Source organism: Geotrypetes seraphini, chromosome 8, assembly GCF_902459505.1.
Source record: "Geotrypetes seraphini chromosome 8, aGeoSer1.1, whole genome shotgun sequence".
NCBI lineage: Eukaryota > Metazoa > Chordata > Amphibia > Gymnophiona > Dermophiidae > Geotrypetes > Geotrypetes seraphini.
Genome location: NC_047091.1, coordinates 147,214,384 through 147,231,006, shown reverse-complemented (window position 1 = coordinate 147,231,006; position 16,623 = coordinate 147,214,384).

Below are 16,623 nucleotides of genomic sequence, written 5' to 3'. Positions count from 1 at the left end.
CAAAAGGAAGTTTGAAACTCTTGCACAGTAACAATGAGATAGAACGCCGCTCTCCTGTCATAAATGCTAATTACCCAGGTCGGACATTTATCATTGTCTCCGGAGTGAACAGCACTGTCACTTCGTATTCAAGTTACGATGACTTTCCCTTGGCAGGGATCGGTGCAGTAAATCTGTCTCCATGAAGCTTTATTTACTTAATCTTTACTTCCAGTGATTACAAATTAAATGAATTTACTTCTTTACTGCCATAATTATTGTTTTAACAAAAGATTTCCAGGTATTTGCTGATGCATGCGGGAGAATTATAATGCAGTTCATTACAAATAAAGGTATGTCTTATTCTTTCTTTAAGATTCTATGGGCATAATTTGCATATTAGCTTTATCTTAATGGTGTTTCCATATTTCTTACTAAGCTCATTTCTCGAACAAATTTTAGAAAAGGCAGAGAGTGGTAGAAAACTGCAACGCTCTTCCGGAATCTGTTATAGGGGAAAACACCCTCCAGGATTTCAAGACAAAGTTGGACAAGTTCATGCTAAACTGGTGGGACTGGACTCATTTGGAGCACTGCTTTTGACCTAGGGTGGGGGAGGGGTAAAACGCAGACCTCACAGACCTTGTGGATCTAAAACCGCACGTCCTTAAAAATCTGAGGTCCGTGCATTGACAAGTCCGCGTTTTAGTTTATGCCACCGCTTTCCCTGCACGCTCAGCTCAGGCCCCCGGCTCTGCCTTCCCTAATGGCTAAGGAGGGAGGAGGCGCACCGTGGCTTTTGCTAATTAGCCCAATTGTCCTTTCCTCCAGATCTCTCCCTCTACGCTGATTCTGAAAGCCCCCACAATATGACACTGGATGGCAAATAGCCGGGGTTTTTTTTTTGGGGGGGGGGTGTAAAAAATGTATGCAAAGGTCTGCAGTGTATCTAACCTCACAGACCTCATGGATCTGAACTGCACATCCTTAAAAATCTGAGGTCCGCACCACTTTTAGTCTCTGGCTCTGACAGACCCTAATGTTTTTCCCTCCCTATGCTGAGACTAAAAGTGGCACAGACCTCAGGGCACAAGTTTTGCCGCTAGTCTCAGCATAGGGAGGGAAAAGCATTAGGATCTGTCAGACCTAAATTGTCATAGAGGTATGTCAGAGCCAGAGACTAAACGTGGCGCGGACCTCAGATTTTTAAGTACGTGCGGTTTTAGATCTGCGATGTCCGTGAGGTCCGCGTTTTACCCCTTCCCACCTAGGGGCCACCATGTGAGCAGACTGCTGGGCAGGATGGACCACTGGTCTGACCCAGCAGCGACAATTCTTATGTTCTTATGTACATGAACATACACGCGCACTGGAGACATTTTTAAGGAAACTATGACGAAATCACCATCTCACTTTGAATCAGAGGATCTTCCTAAACCTACCCTAGGGATCTGGCAGCCAGTTAGATTTTTCAGGATATCCACGCCTGTGCGCGCATGAGTTATATTTAAACATATTTGCAAAGGTACGTACTTCCTGGGGAAGGGGTAAAACGCGGACCTCACGGATCTGTAAACAATTACAAAGAAAGATCCATTGACCCATTCAGTGTCCCCAGTTATTTTGATCTATGATGCAGATTAAACGTGGGTTTATTTTTTCACTTTTTGGTGATAGATGGGGATGTCTTGTGACACATTCCATATTGGGGGAAGAGGGGGGGGGGGGGTTTCGATATTCAGAGTGATTTAACCAGCCAGAAATGACTCCTGGACAGTTAAATCACTTGTTCAGGGCTAACTGTTCATTTTTGAATAGCACTTAAACCTAGGGGTCTCAAAGTCCCTCGAGGGCCGCAATCCAGTTGGTTTTCAGGATTTCCCCAATGAATATGCATGAGATCTATGTGCATGCACTGCTTTCAATGCATATTCATTGGGGAAATCCTGAAAACCCAACTGGATTGCGGCCCTCAAGGAAGGACTTTGAGATCCCTGACTTAACCAGTTAGTGCCTAAAGAGAAAACAGCTTTTTTTTTTGGGGGGGGGGGAGGGGAGATATTCCAGGAGTGGAGAAGTAGCCTAGTGCAGGGGTAGGCAATTCCGGTCCTCGAGAGCCACAGGCAGGTTAGGTTTTCAGGATATCCACAATGAATATGTACCGTCTTTGAAATTAATTAATATGTTGAGATCTAATAATTTCGCTGTTACTGCACCCACCCTATGGAATTCATTGCCCAATCACTTACGCGTGGAAACCTCAATAAAGCAGTTTAAAGCTAAACTCAAAACATTTTTATTTGAGGATGCTTTTGGATAAAACTGTTCTTTTTAGGACTAAACTAACTACAGTACCCTTTCCCTACCTGTTGTTTTATCCCTAAGTGTGCTTTATCTTAAATTATTGTAGTTCAGTCCTACTTTCCCAATTGTGTTCAGTTAGTATATGTGTTTATGTTAAAGTCTACTAACTTGATATTGTCTAATATTTTAACATTAATTGGTTTTGTTTCTTTTAATGATTTCTCTTTTATTATTGCTCTACACTGCTTAGAAATTTGAATAAGCAGTATAAAAATGTTTTAAATAAACTTGAATTTGCATGCACTGCCTCCTTGAGATGCAAATCTATAGTTTATATAGTTTATAGTTTATTCAATTTTTGATTAAACGCCTTTTCGATACTACAAAGCGTTGTACACAGTAAAAAGTATTAACATTTAACAAAAATGACAATTAAACATACTTTCTTCTAGTAATCTATAAGACAACATATCTCATGCATATTTATTGTGGAGATCCTGAAAACCTGACCTGCCTGTGGCTTTAGAGACGTGGAATTGCCTATCCCTGGCCTAGTGGTTAGAACTGCCCCCCTCAGGATTCTGAGGTTGTGAGCTTGATTCCCACTGCAGCTCCGGTGACTCTGGGCAAGTCACTTAACACGTCATTGCTCCAGGTACAAAATAAGTACCTGTCCAAAATATGTAAACTGCTTTGATTGTAACCACGCAGAAAAAGCAGTATATCAAGTCCCATCCCCTTTGCCCTTTACTTGGCCACTTAAGTCAGGGCCGCCATCAGGGCAGTACTACCAGTCCTGCATTCAGGGGCCAGGAGCTGACAGGGGGCCCGGGCTCCCCCAGGGTCCTAGGCAGTGTTCTAAGGCAGGGGCGCCAGTAGCTCGCCAAGGCAAAGTGAGTCGATCACCCAGGACTCACTTTGTCTTGGTGATCTAATCTATCGGGCCGATTAGTCTTCCTCTCCCCGACGTCAATTCTGCAGTCGGAGATGAAGTTCGGGCCAGCCAATCGCTGCCTGGCTGAGCGGAACTTCCTCTCCGACGGCAGAATTGACGTCGGGGAAAGGAAGACTGATCGGCCCGAAGCAGGGAGAGCATGCGTCGGCGTCGGCATCGGCTTTGGGGCCTGTTATCCATTGGTGGGTCCTGTTCCCCGATGGCAGCGGCAGTGGCAGTGGCTTGGGGAACGGCAGGGAGAGAGAAAGAAAGAAAGGGGGCAGGCAGGGAAACAGAAGGAAAGAAGAGAAACAGAAAAAAGAAAGAAAGGGCAGGGACAGAGGAAGAAAAAGTTAGGTGAGGGAATGAGGTCTGGAGGAGAGGAAGCATACAGGCTGAAAGAAGGGAAGAAAGATTGGATGCACAGTCAGAAGAAGAAAGTGCAACCAGAGACTCATGAAATCACCAGACAAGGTAGTAAAAATGATTTTATTTTAAATTTAGCAAAGTGGAGGCAGTATTACCACAGTTTTCAAAGGAATTTGCCCAAATAACTTAATAGTTAACTGGGTAAATTCCCAGAGATGAAAACTTCCCTTCACTTACTATGCACAGTTCTGAATTTATATCTGCTGTCTATATTTTACAATATGGTCCCCTTTTACTAAACCGCAATAGTGGTTTTTAGCGCAGGGAGTCTATGAGCGTCAAAAGCAGCGCTGGGCATTCAGCGTAGCTCCCTGCGCTAAAAACTGCTATTGTGGTTTAATAAAAAGGATGGAGGGTATATTTGTCTATTTTTGTATGGTTGTTACTGAGGTGACAATGCATAGAGTCATCTGTCTTGACCTCTTTGAAAAAAACCCAGAATAGGAATGATAATTAACATTTTCTCAGCGTATAGTGTGCTTTGTGTTTTTTAATTTTATTGTTGGAAGATCATTTTGACTTGGTCATTTTAAAGTAGCTCACAAGCTCAAAAAGTTTGGGCACCTCTGAGCTAGAGCGTTGAAACTGTGTATTTCTATTTTATCCCCCCTTTCACAAAACTGTGGAGCGTTTTTTAGTGCCAGCCGTGGTGGTAGCAGCTCTGATGCTCAGAATTCTATGAGCGTCAGGGCTGTTACCACTGTGGCTAAAATCCACACTACAGTTTTGTAAAAGAGTGAGGGGTTAGGTTTGTGATGACATATTCCATACTAGGCGAAGGTGTTTTTCTGTGTTCTGTGTGTTCGAAAGACATGGTTTCTGTTAGGATTGACGGTGTAGGATTGATCTGTGCTGGTCTGGCTTGTTTAGTTTTACAATGGGTGTATTGATGTATCTGCTCACATGCAATATGTAAGATGCGGCCTTTTCCTAGGTACTCATGTGTGACGTGTGGTTTGTTACTAAAAATCATGTTTTTCTTACAGATGGGGGGGGGGGGGGTGCCAAAAAATGATGGGCCCCGGGTGTTACATATGCTACGTACGACACTGTATGTAAAGATACCAGAAAGCTGGCGTAGCAAAAACTTTAAGTAAATTGTTATTCTTCTAAGTTTTGAGTATTTAACCCTCCCACAATCTCACGGGCACTCGTTTCAAGTTTCAAGTTTATTGAGATTTTGATTTAAACGCAATATCAAATATTTTCAATGCGTATAACAAAAATAAATTTGGGGAAATAAATAAAACCATTTGAACAATAAACATACAAACATATCCATAGATGATTAAAATTACATAAGGGATACAAGGATAAACTACATTTGTTTAAAAATGCGTTCTCCGCGCCTGCTCATAAATTTGTTGACTGGAAGGATCCAGCAATGTGGCCAGATGCCATTCAGGACAAAGACAGAGAAAGAATTGTGCAATTTGGATTAATGATGGAAGATGATTTAAAGCAAATGGCACAGTCTATGAGTAAAGATCTTGACGGACGTTCTTTTTATGAATATCTCCTCTATGCCAAATCACCCAATGGACGTGAGAAGATTTTAAGGGACTGGCTTAGGTGGAGCATTAGCAGAAAAGTATGTGTGTATTCGGCCCATGGAAGAAGGGGGGAGGGCGTCGGGGGGGGGGGGGGAAGGGGTGCGTGGGGGGCCCAATAGGATTGCTCAGTAAGGGGCCCAGAAATTTCTGATGGCGGCCCTGACTTAAGTACTAATATTCAGCACTTGACCAGCCAAGGTAACTGCATAGATAGGGCTACCTAAAAGTGCTTTTAAGCTGGTTAAGTCCTAAATATCACACTTCCTCCCCCCCCTTTATGAAGCCACATTAGGGTTTTTTTTTTAAAATCATCGGCTATGGCGGTAAAAGCGCTGACACATAGGAATTCTGCCTGCAATAAAAAACCCTAATGTGACTTCATAAAGGGATGGGGGGGGGAGGAGGGAGAGTTAACAAGCTATGCTCACTGTAGCGGTGAAGGAAGCCCTTACCGCTACAGCGTCCAGCACTGGTCACTGTACATGAAGAAGGACACGGTACTACTCGAAAGGGTTCAGAGAAGAGCGACTATAATGGTTAAGGGTCTGGAGGAGTTGCCATACAGCGAGAGATTAGAGAAACTGGGCCTCTTCTCCCTCGAACAGAGGAGATTGAGAGGGGACATGATCAAAACATTCAAGGTACTGAAGGGGATAGACTTAGTAGATAAGGACAGGTTGTTCATCCTCTCCAAGGTAGGGAGAACAAGAGGGCACTCTCTAAAGTTGAAAGGGGATAGATTCCGTACAAACGTAAGGAAGTTCTTCTTCACCCAGAGAGTGGTAGAAAACTGGAACACTCTTCCGGAGGCTGGTATAGGGGAAAACACCCTCCAGGGATTCATGACAAAATCAGACAAGTTCCTGCTCGACCAGAACAGTTAGGTCTCTGGTCCTTGACCTAAGGGCCGCCGCAGGAGCGGACTGCTGGGCACGATGGACCACTGGTCGGTCCCAGCAGCGTCAACTTCTTATGTTATGTAGTTAGCCAGCTCTATAAACCTAGAAATTTAGTGCCAGAGCCCAGGCATGGTGTGCAGAGGCTTAGTAAGGAGGGGAAGGGGGGGGGTTGGTCTGCTCCGAGCACGATCTGTCCTCAGGGTGCTTGCACCCCTCCTGCTCTCTGCCCCCTGCCACTCATGCACACCCTTTCCCTTCCCTCTCTCCTGGTACCTTTTTTTTATCTTCGGCGCTCTCCGACATCACTTCCGGGTCCTGCACCTAGAAAATGGCATCAGAGAGCACCAAAGGTGACGCGAGCAGCTACTATGTGGCTGCTCGTGCTCAAGATTAAGAAAAAGGTACTGGGGGAGAGGGAAGAGGCGCGTGTGTGGCGGTGGTGGGGCAAGGGAGAGGGCTGGAGAGGGGCACCTCTGCCCTGGGCGCTGCTCACCCCTGCTCCGCCACTGATGGTGTGGCATTGAATTTCCGAGCATAACACCAGCAGCAGTCAGCATAATGCTAAGTGCCACCAGCTGCCCCAGGACTCGTGTTGGAGTCCTAGCGACTTGATGAATTACAGATCTAAAAAGAAATCGGTTTTGCGTTAGTCCAGTAAAGTCCTCCACCGCCATTCAATGTGTCCAGCCTTCTGATTGCCCTCTTTGCCTGGTTCCTTTGATCTTCCCCAGGGTAGCTAACAAAAATCACAGCTATGCAACGAGAATGCTTATTGTTTCCTGACTGCAAATCAAACACAGTTGCTTATGCACCCCACAAACTTCTCCTCCTTACCAAGTCCATTATGAAGGCAGCCCATATTTTAATTAAACACATTGTACCTATCCGAGTGTATACAGCCAACTTCCAAGCTATTAATCTTCATGTGAAAGTATTATGAAAATGTTTTCATATCAATCACACTGAGTGCATTGGAATAGACAGATGTGAATCACTTGTTTACTCTTTCCCAAAATACTAAGACTAGAGGGAATTCAACGAAGATAGTAGAGTACTTAAGTAGATTTAAAACAAACTGGAGAAAATATTTCTTTACTCAATGTGTACTTAAACTCTGGAATTCATTGCCAGAGAATAATGAAAGCAGTTAGCTTAGCAGGGTTTAAAAAAGGTTTGGATAATTTCCTAAAAGTCCATAAGCCATTATTAAATGTAAACCATTTGATTGTTTCTTATATATGTTGCCCTGTAACCCATTCTGAGCTCATTGGGGACAACAGGATAGAAGATGGATTAAATAATAATAATAATAATAATTTATTCTTACATACCGCCAGACCACGAATGGTTCAAGGCAGTTCACAACAAATAATACTCAACATTCAGCAAATAAACAATTCATAAGAAATACATCAATGTCATAGAAAATGTAAACAGTACATAAGAATAATAAAAGCATAAGCTTAAGTTACAAATTTATTGAACAGTTGTGTCTTTAATAATTTTCTAAAAAAGTAATAGCATAAGACTCCTGGCATGAATTTACCAAACCAGGCATTCATTTTGGCTGCCTGAAAAGCAAGGCTTCTCTTGAGAAATCTCCTACAACGACATGATTTGACGGTTGGGTATGTAAATAAGTGAACTCCGCATATGGGCTTATTGGAGTGGTATAAAGAAAAATGAGAGACAAGGTAACCTGGAGACATACCAAAGATTGATTTAAAGCAAATACATGCAAATTTAAATAAAACTCTAGCCTCAATAGGCATCCAATGTAGTTTTTGATAATAAGGGGTAATGTGCTCCCATTTTTTCAAACCAAAAATAAGTCGGATTGCGGTGTTTTGTACCACTCTTAGTTTTTTAAAGATTTTCTTGTAAGCGCCCAAATAGATTATATTACAGTAATCAAGGATCATGATTGAACTAGCAGGTGAAATGAAGTATCATCAAAATATTTCTTAATGGTTCGGAGTTTCCAGAGAACCGAGATGGACTTAGGGAAATCAACTGCTTATTCCTAGGATAAGCAACATAAAATCTTTTATTCTTTGGGATCTTGCCAGGCACTTGAGACTTGGGTTGGCCACTGTTGGAAACAGGATACTGGGCTTGATGGATCTTTACAGCAACTCCTATGCTCTAAAATACACTTAAATATACAATGAGGTAAATAATCACAGTGACTGCTTTTCTGTCAGTCTCATGGGGTATTTTTCCTCACTGGGCTGAGAACCAGGGGAATTGGGTTTGGTTCCCACTGCAGCTTCTTGTGATCCTGGGCAAGTCACTTAACCCTCTGGGTACAAAAACTTAGATTGTGAGCCCACTAAGATCAGAGAAAGCACCTGCATATAATATGTAAACCACTTTGGTTGTATCACAGAAAGGCAGTAAATCAAATCCATGACCCTTTCCTTTAGCAAAGCAATAATACGAGGAGAAAACATATTGGGAACTGGATCTCACGCTTGATTCATAGGCTGAATCCAGTTTGAGATTTGGTTACCAATATGAATTCAAGAAAGGGTGGGACAGACACGTGGGATCCCTTAGAGAAAGGAGGAAATAGTGGATGTCATGCCCGAAACAGGGAGAGTATTTAAGGGAGGAAAGCCTCACCACATTAAATGTGGAGTTGGACATGATATATTATCAGATTGACAAACTAAGAAGCGACAAATCCCCTGGACCAGATGGAATTCACCGAGAGTGTTACAGGAGCTTCTTAAGGTAGAAATCGGAGAACTATTACAATCCCTAGCTAACATGTCAATTAGAACTGGGCGAATACCAGATGACTGGAAGATAGCGAATGTTATCCCAATCTTCAAAAAAGGATCGAGAGGAGAACCGGGCAACTATAGACCTGTGAGTCTTACGTCGGTTCCTGGGAAGATGGTTGAAGCACTAATTAAGGATAGCATAGTAGAACCTGGAAAATCACGACCTGATGAGAGCTAGTCAACATGGCTTCAGGAAGGGGAAGTCATGTTTGATGAATTTACTTCAATTTTTTGAGAAGGTGAACAAACAAATCGATAGCATAGAACCAGTGGATATAATATACTTGGACTTCCAGAAAGCGTTTGACAAGTTTCCACATGCAAGGCTTCTGAGGAAACTACAAAGCCATGGAATAGAAGGGGATATACTAAGATGGATAGGCAAATGGCTGGAAAACAGAATGCAGAGGGTGGGCATAAATGGGAAGTTCTCGGACTGGGAGAAGGTGACAAGCGGTGTGCCCCAGGGCTCAGTTCTTGGGCCCATCTTATTCAATATCTTCATAAATGACCTGGAAGATGAAACAACAAGTAATATAATCAAGTTTGCAGATGAAACAAAACTATGTCGGGCAGTTGGGTCACAAAAGGAGAGCGAAGAACTTCAGAGAGATTTGAACCAGCTGGAGAAATGGACGGAAAAGTGGCAGATGAAGTTTAATATAGATAAATGCAAAGTAATGCACCTGGGCAGGAAAAACAAGGAACATGAATATAAAATGTTAGGTGTAACATGATGGCCGACGTCATAATGCCACTTTACAGAGCAATGTTCAGACCACATTTAGAATACTTTATCCAACACTGGTCTCCCTACCTAAAGAAGGATTTAACACTGCTGGAGAGGGTGCAGAGGCGAGCCATGAAGCTAGTAAAAGGTATGGGGAATTTGAGCTACAAAGAATGCCTCGGAAAACTGGGATTGTTCATCCTCGAGAAGAGAAGACTGCGAGGGGATATGATAGAGACTTTTAAAATACTTAAAGAATTTGACAAAATAGAGCAAGAAACATCGTTATTCACACTGTCAAATGTGACTCATACAAGAGGTCATGGACTGAAAATGAGGGGCAACAAGCCCAGGACAAATGTCAGGAAGTTATGTTTCACACAGCGAGTGGTGGACTCTTGGAATGCTCTCCCGGAAGAGGTTGTGATGGATTCTAGGATTCAAGGGCAAGTTGGATGCACACCTTCTTGCAAATCACATTGAGGGATACGGGTAAACAAGGTCTTCATCAGGGAACACCTAGCTTGGCCTCCGCGTGTGCAGGTCACCGGACTGGATGGACCTATGGTCTGATCCGGTGAAGGCATTTCTTATGTTCTTTTTATTATTATTATTCAAAATTTTCAAGATATACATTCATCAAATAACAGCATAAATGTTAGGAATATTGAACAGTCATCATTAGGAAATACAATATGACCAAAAGAATCATAACAAAACTTTAGCCCACTATACTGGGAGAAGCCAAAGGAAAATAATTAAAAATAAGGGGGGGAAAAAAAGAAATCAAATTTCTAGGTGTCCAATTCTCTGCTATTAGCTGGTTAAAGTACCTCTGTGGGATTGTTAATTATCACACGATTTTCCCTTGCGATTATAAAATCCAGTAATTGTTTAGAATCAGGAAACATAAAACTTTTACTCTCAAAAATAATAAAACGACAAGGAAATTTTAACAAAAGCAAACCTCCCAAGCCGAGAACTCTGGATCTAGAACCCAAGAATTCCCGTCTTCTAGCTTGGGTTGTTCTAGATAAGTTAGGAAATATACGCACAGATGATTCCATAAATTGCTGAGATAACTTCAATACTGTGTTATAGCCTGATTCCAAAGCAAAAGTTACCAAAAGAGTCATTCTAGACATAATTACTTCTAGTGACGATTCTAAAAATTCAGTCAAATTGAAAGATTCCTGTTGATTGACTTCTTGATTTCCTTCCCCTTTACCAGGTGGTAATTTAGACAAAGATAGATAAACTGCTTTCACTACTGGGGGAAGATTATCCTCAGGTAGATTTAACGTATTTCCTCAGCATCTCAATTGGAAGTATTAAAGGAGACTTAGGAAAGTCCAGAAAGCATAAATTGTTCTTTTGTACTTGATTTTCAAGATGTTCCATCTTCCTGTGTAATATTCCCTTTTCTTTCGACTCAGCGGCGGTAAATTCCCGCACTTGTGTCTCCAAGTTTTCTATCCTGGTAGTTTGTTCCTATTGCTATACCTGTCTTTTTTGTATTGCAAAATCCGATAATTTTTCAGAAACATTTTTAAACTGTGTCTGTAGGGATTGATCCATGTGAGACAAAACTTCCCAAAGAGAGGCAAGAGTGACAATGGCCGGTTCATTCAAACCCCTCTGCTTGAATGCCATAAATGATCAAGTAATCTTCTAGTATCACGGTCTATGGGGTATTCAGCTGAGGCAGATGTGGGGGGAATGGGGAGGGGGAGCTTGGGGTCGAGAGGATGTGATTAGGTAATCTAATCTAAATCTTGGATTTATATACCATGTCATCTTCCCAAAAGGAGCTCAACTCGGTTCACATAAAAATCGATAATCGAAGTTAGATTAGAGAGAAAATAACTTATAGAGATGTGGGGGTTTATGGCTTTCCTGAAGTCCCTCAAGGGATCTGATGTGTGGAGGGAGGTTGTTTCATAGGTTTGGGAGGAAGTGGGAGTAAGATCACTTTCGGGCTGTTTGGAGCTAGAGGGCATATTCTGATGGTGTATGTAGGCATACTTCGCTCTAAGAGCATAGTGTTCGTCTTGGAGTGTAGAGAGGAAGTCTGAGTGAGAAGTATCTGGGTATCATGTTGTGGAGTGATTTGCATGCTGGCACTAAGCCTTTGAATATTCAGCGTTTGGCTATGGGTAACCAATGGGCTGCGGTCAGAGAGGTGGGGGAAACAGGGTCATGGGCTTGGAGGTTTTTCAATAGCCTAATTGCTGCATTTTGAACTCATTGTAGTCACTGGATGCTTTTCTCTGTTAGACCGTCAAATAGTGCATTGCAGTAGTCCAGGCATGAAAGGACAAAGGCATAGTGTTGGGTGAAGTCCTGTTCGGAGAAATAACTTCTTATTTTCCAGAGTTGCCGTAGGTAGTAGAAAAAAGAGGAAACCACTTTTGAGATGTGGTTGGAGAGTGACAGGTTTGAGTCCAGTATAATTCCTAGGCTGCGTACTTCGTCTTTTGCAGTCAAGGTGGTGCTACTATACAATGGGGGATGGCAGAGTGTGCCATCCTCTTGCCATGCTAAATCTGATAGACATAATGACACCAGATGGCCTCAAATAATCTCCCCTGAGACAAAGGATGATACGAAGTTATCATTAGTTGTATGCCAGAGTCATAGTCTGGGGTGGGGGGGTCATTCTTCAAATGGAAAACAGTTAAATGGGAAACTTGAGTTCTCCATTGATTTGCATTGACTGACAGCAGGTAATGCTAAAACTTAACAATCACTTTGTGTTAACCCTTTCTATTATTAAAGAGCTGCTTTCCATGAATTTGCATGCAGTGCAGCTCAATAAAGGATTTTTTGTATCACATTTGCATTAAAATTAACGAATGTACTAAAGCGTGTTAAATAATTCAGAGATAATACACATTAAATATGTATTAATGCACATTAAAATGTGTTTAGTGTGTGTTAATGGCCATGTTAGCATGAATACACTTTAGCAAATAGGCTCGTGTAATTGACAAAATACATTTTAATAACTTTAGTAGTTGATGCTATAGAGAATACGATTAGAGACTTTCTACCAATCTTGTAGACCCAATAGTTACATTTGGGTTTGGTGCTGTTCCAGCCACCCCTCCCTAAGCATGTACTGAATGTACCTTATATAAAAAATAGTTGACATGACAGACGCTAACTGTAATTGATGACAAAAGAAAAGAAAAAAGAACTAGTTCCAAAAGAAAGAACTGAATGAAGAGACATACCTGCTGATATTCTGCGGATTTCCCCCCTGGATTCTATATACGAGGGTTGACTCTTAAGTCATGGCAACTATTTTTTTTTTTCTCTCAAAAATATGCCAACACTGGAAATCTAATACAGGGCTGCCCAAGTCCGGTCCTCGAGATCTACTGGCAAGCCAGGTTTTCAGGATATCCACAATGAATATGCATGAGAGAGATTTGCCGGCACTGCCTTCTTGGTATGCAAATCTCTCTCATGCATGTTCATTGTGGATATCCTGAAAACCTGGCCTGCCAGTAGATCTCGAGGACCGGACTTGGGCAGCCCTGATCTAATATATAGTAAATATTTGAAAGTGTGTGACATGTACTTCTAGATAAGAGATGAGAGCAGGAGTCTCTGGTAGGGGGAGAAGTTTAAAAAAAAAACACCCCATGATATTTTAAATCATTGTTTTATTAGAGCATACAGTTTCAAGTTTTATAAAAAATTTGATGAATCGCTTAATCTTACTTCTAAGTGACGTACAAAAAAAAATAAAAGTTTAAAACATTCAGGGAGGTACAATATATAAGACATGGATTTACCATACAAGACTTAGGGCTCCTTTTACTAAGCTGCGTTAGAGCATTTATGCGCAGAATAGTGCACGCTGAATTGCCGTGCGCACTAGACCTTAACGCCAGCATTGAGCTGGCATTAGTTCTAGCCACGTAGCGCGCGGTAATATCCTGCGTGCGCTAAAAACGCTAGCGCACCTTAGTAAAAGGAGCCCTTATAGTGCCAATGGGGAAGAGACGTGAGAAATACAATATGAGATAGGAAAGAAACGAATATGGGAAAAAACAAAAAGTCGGGTTTTGAGAAGAGAAGAGGAGAAACAAAAAAGAAGAAAAAGGTTATAGAATGGAGATAAGATTAGTTGGAAGCTTGTCCTTGCTTAAGGAATCAGAGAATGATCAAGGGTTTTTTTGGTTTTCTTTTAAATCTTTATTAATTTTCAAATATTAACAGTGCATTGCAAAAATTTTAAACATAAACGAATCAGGAAAAGCACTTTAAATATACAAACATTCTGAAAACAATCGAGATCGAGAGTTTTAAGCTTATCCTAGCTTAAAGAGTTAAAGATTGAAAGCATCCTTAAAAAGAAAGCATTTTAGATTGCTCTTGAACCCGTCAAGAACACGTTCCTCTCTTAAATAATTGGGAAGAGAGTTCCGTGTTTGAGGTGCAGTGACTGAAAAAAATATATTGCCGTCTTGTGTTTAACCGTTAACAGTGGAGTAGCGAGGGTGAGTGGTGCCTAGGGTGATGGCGCCCCTCCCCTGCCCTCTTCTCTGTCCCTACACCCATCCGCTCCTTCCCCGCCCCCTACTGTCATGCGCATGCACCTTTTCCCTTCCCCCATACCTCTTTCATGTTTAATGTTCCCGGCGCGAGCAGCAGCCTGCTGTTCACACCAGTATTGGTTCTTCCTCTGATGTTACTTCCTAAGCATGGGTCAAGGAAGTGATGTCAGAGGAAGAGCTGACACTGGTGCAAGCAGCTGGTTGGGTTGCTGCTCGCGCCGTGAACGTTAAAGAGGGAAGGAAAGGGACACGCATGCATGGGGGGGAGGTCAGGGAAGGAGCGGGGGGCAGAGAGGGGGATGGATGCCGGCACCCCCACCATTAGAGAGCCCAGGGCGGACCACCCCCCCACCTTATTATGCCACTGACTGTTAACATTCTTCAAAGTAGTTTTCCAGGTTGTCCACAGTTCGTTGTCGATGCAGGAACACTTGTATGCAGGGCTAATTCTGCCACAGTCCAGAGCCTGCTTCAATTAGGCACTGTTCGATCCCAGCAGGCTGGCAGTTGACACTCTTCCCTGTTTGTAGGCCTCTACCCACCTCGCCACTGTTTGATACGGCAGAGCACGATTACCCAATGCTTCTCATAGCTCTGCATGACATTCCCGTGTATTTTTGCCATGGAGAACTGCTATCTTGACGTTACTTCCATTACGCACCACTGACACCCAAAAATTGACATGGGGGAGTGTGATCAATTACAGACCGTTGCACTCATCTCTCATCTGGTGGCAACACTAAGAAGTATATGTCACACACTTTCAAACGTATATATTAGATTTCCAGTGTTGGCACATTTTTGAGAGAAAAATAGGGGGAAAGGGATTTGTATATGGCCTTTTGGCAGTTTTACAACCACACTCAAAACAGTTTACACACAGGTACTTCAAGCATTTGTCCTACCTGTCCTGATGGGCTCACAATCTAACTAATGTATCTGGGACAGTGGATGATTAAGAGACTTGCCCAGGGTCACAGGGAGCAGTGCAGGATTTCAACCCAGAACCTCAGGGTGCTGAGGCTGTAGCTATAGTCAGTGGAATGCTATTTCATTTAGGGGAGGGGGACCCAGGGGCTCTGGCCTAGGCCTTAGAAGAGTCCTGCGGCATGACATCTCACCAGCTCCTGCCCCCCCCCCACCTCCTCCCGGCGCTGTACTCTTGAATGTTCAGTCAGCCGCCGCACAGTGTCAACGAGCAGACCTGTCCCCAGACATAGAATGAAAGGTTCCGGGGCTGATCTGCTCATTGATGGCGCACAGCGGCTATGCAAAGATTTAAAAGTATAGTGCCAGGAGGAGGTGGGTGGGGGAGTAGAGCCACAACCGACCGGCAATGGCCAGTTTTTGGGGAGGCCGTTGCCCCTGTGGCCTCCCCTGTTCTCACGCCCCTGGCTGTAGCTCTAATCACTACACCGCACTCCATAACTTATGAAATGGTCCTCGCGTGATGCCCAGAGTTGAGCACCCAAATTTGCACGCATGCCCGAAATGTGCGTGCAAATTAATTGCTTAATGAGATCAGTGACATCAGTAATTGGATGCTAAAAACCAATTATTGATGTTAATTGGCACTCATTAATATTTGTGCACACATCTGCCTGTGAGCTGTTCTATGAGACAGCGTGCCTAACGCTCATAGCACATATCTTGAAAGAGGACACTGCTGTGGTAGGGGCATGGATGTGTCAGGGGCGTGCCACAATTTTCCACGTGTAGTTATAGAATACTGCCTCAGCGTGACCAACTTGGGCGCCAACGTTTGCACCAGGTTTTAAGCAGGGGTAAGTCTAGCACCGAAAGTTAGGCGCAAGATCCACACTCGCTATTCTATAAAAGGTGCATGCCTGTCACAGAATAGCGCTTAGCTCTGATTTTTTTTTTCTGCTCCTAATTCTGAGCACCAATTTATAGACTCTGACCCCTTCTGTGCAAATGATTTAAAGTGTTCCCTGTGCTATTTTGGAGATGCTCACTGTTTTAGTCAAAAGGGCAAGGGACAGTCTCAGAGTAGCTTGATTACTGGAAAAACAAAAGGCATCACAAACTGTGGCTTCCATTAAAGGGCAATATTTAGCTCAGTGTCCCACAATCTTTCTCGAGCCACGGCACACTAAAATGGCCATGACTTGAAACACCTGGAAGTGCTCAGATGTCGCCGTGATGATGTCACGCCTATGCATGATGTCATCACGTTGACGTCCGTGCATCTGTGAAGGTCCTTCAGATGGGCCCTGTGCCACCAGTGGGGGGGGGGGAGGGGGTATCAGCAAGGAAAAGGACTAGAGAGGAGAGATGTGCACAATCCTGAGATTTGAACCCAAACTAATTAGCTAATGAACCATTAACAATCAATTATTGATGCTCATTAGCATTCATTTTGATTTGCATGGGAATTGCCCTGTGAGATATTGTATAACATTGCACGTCCGAAGTGT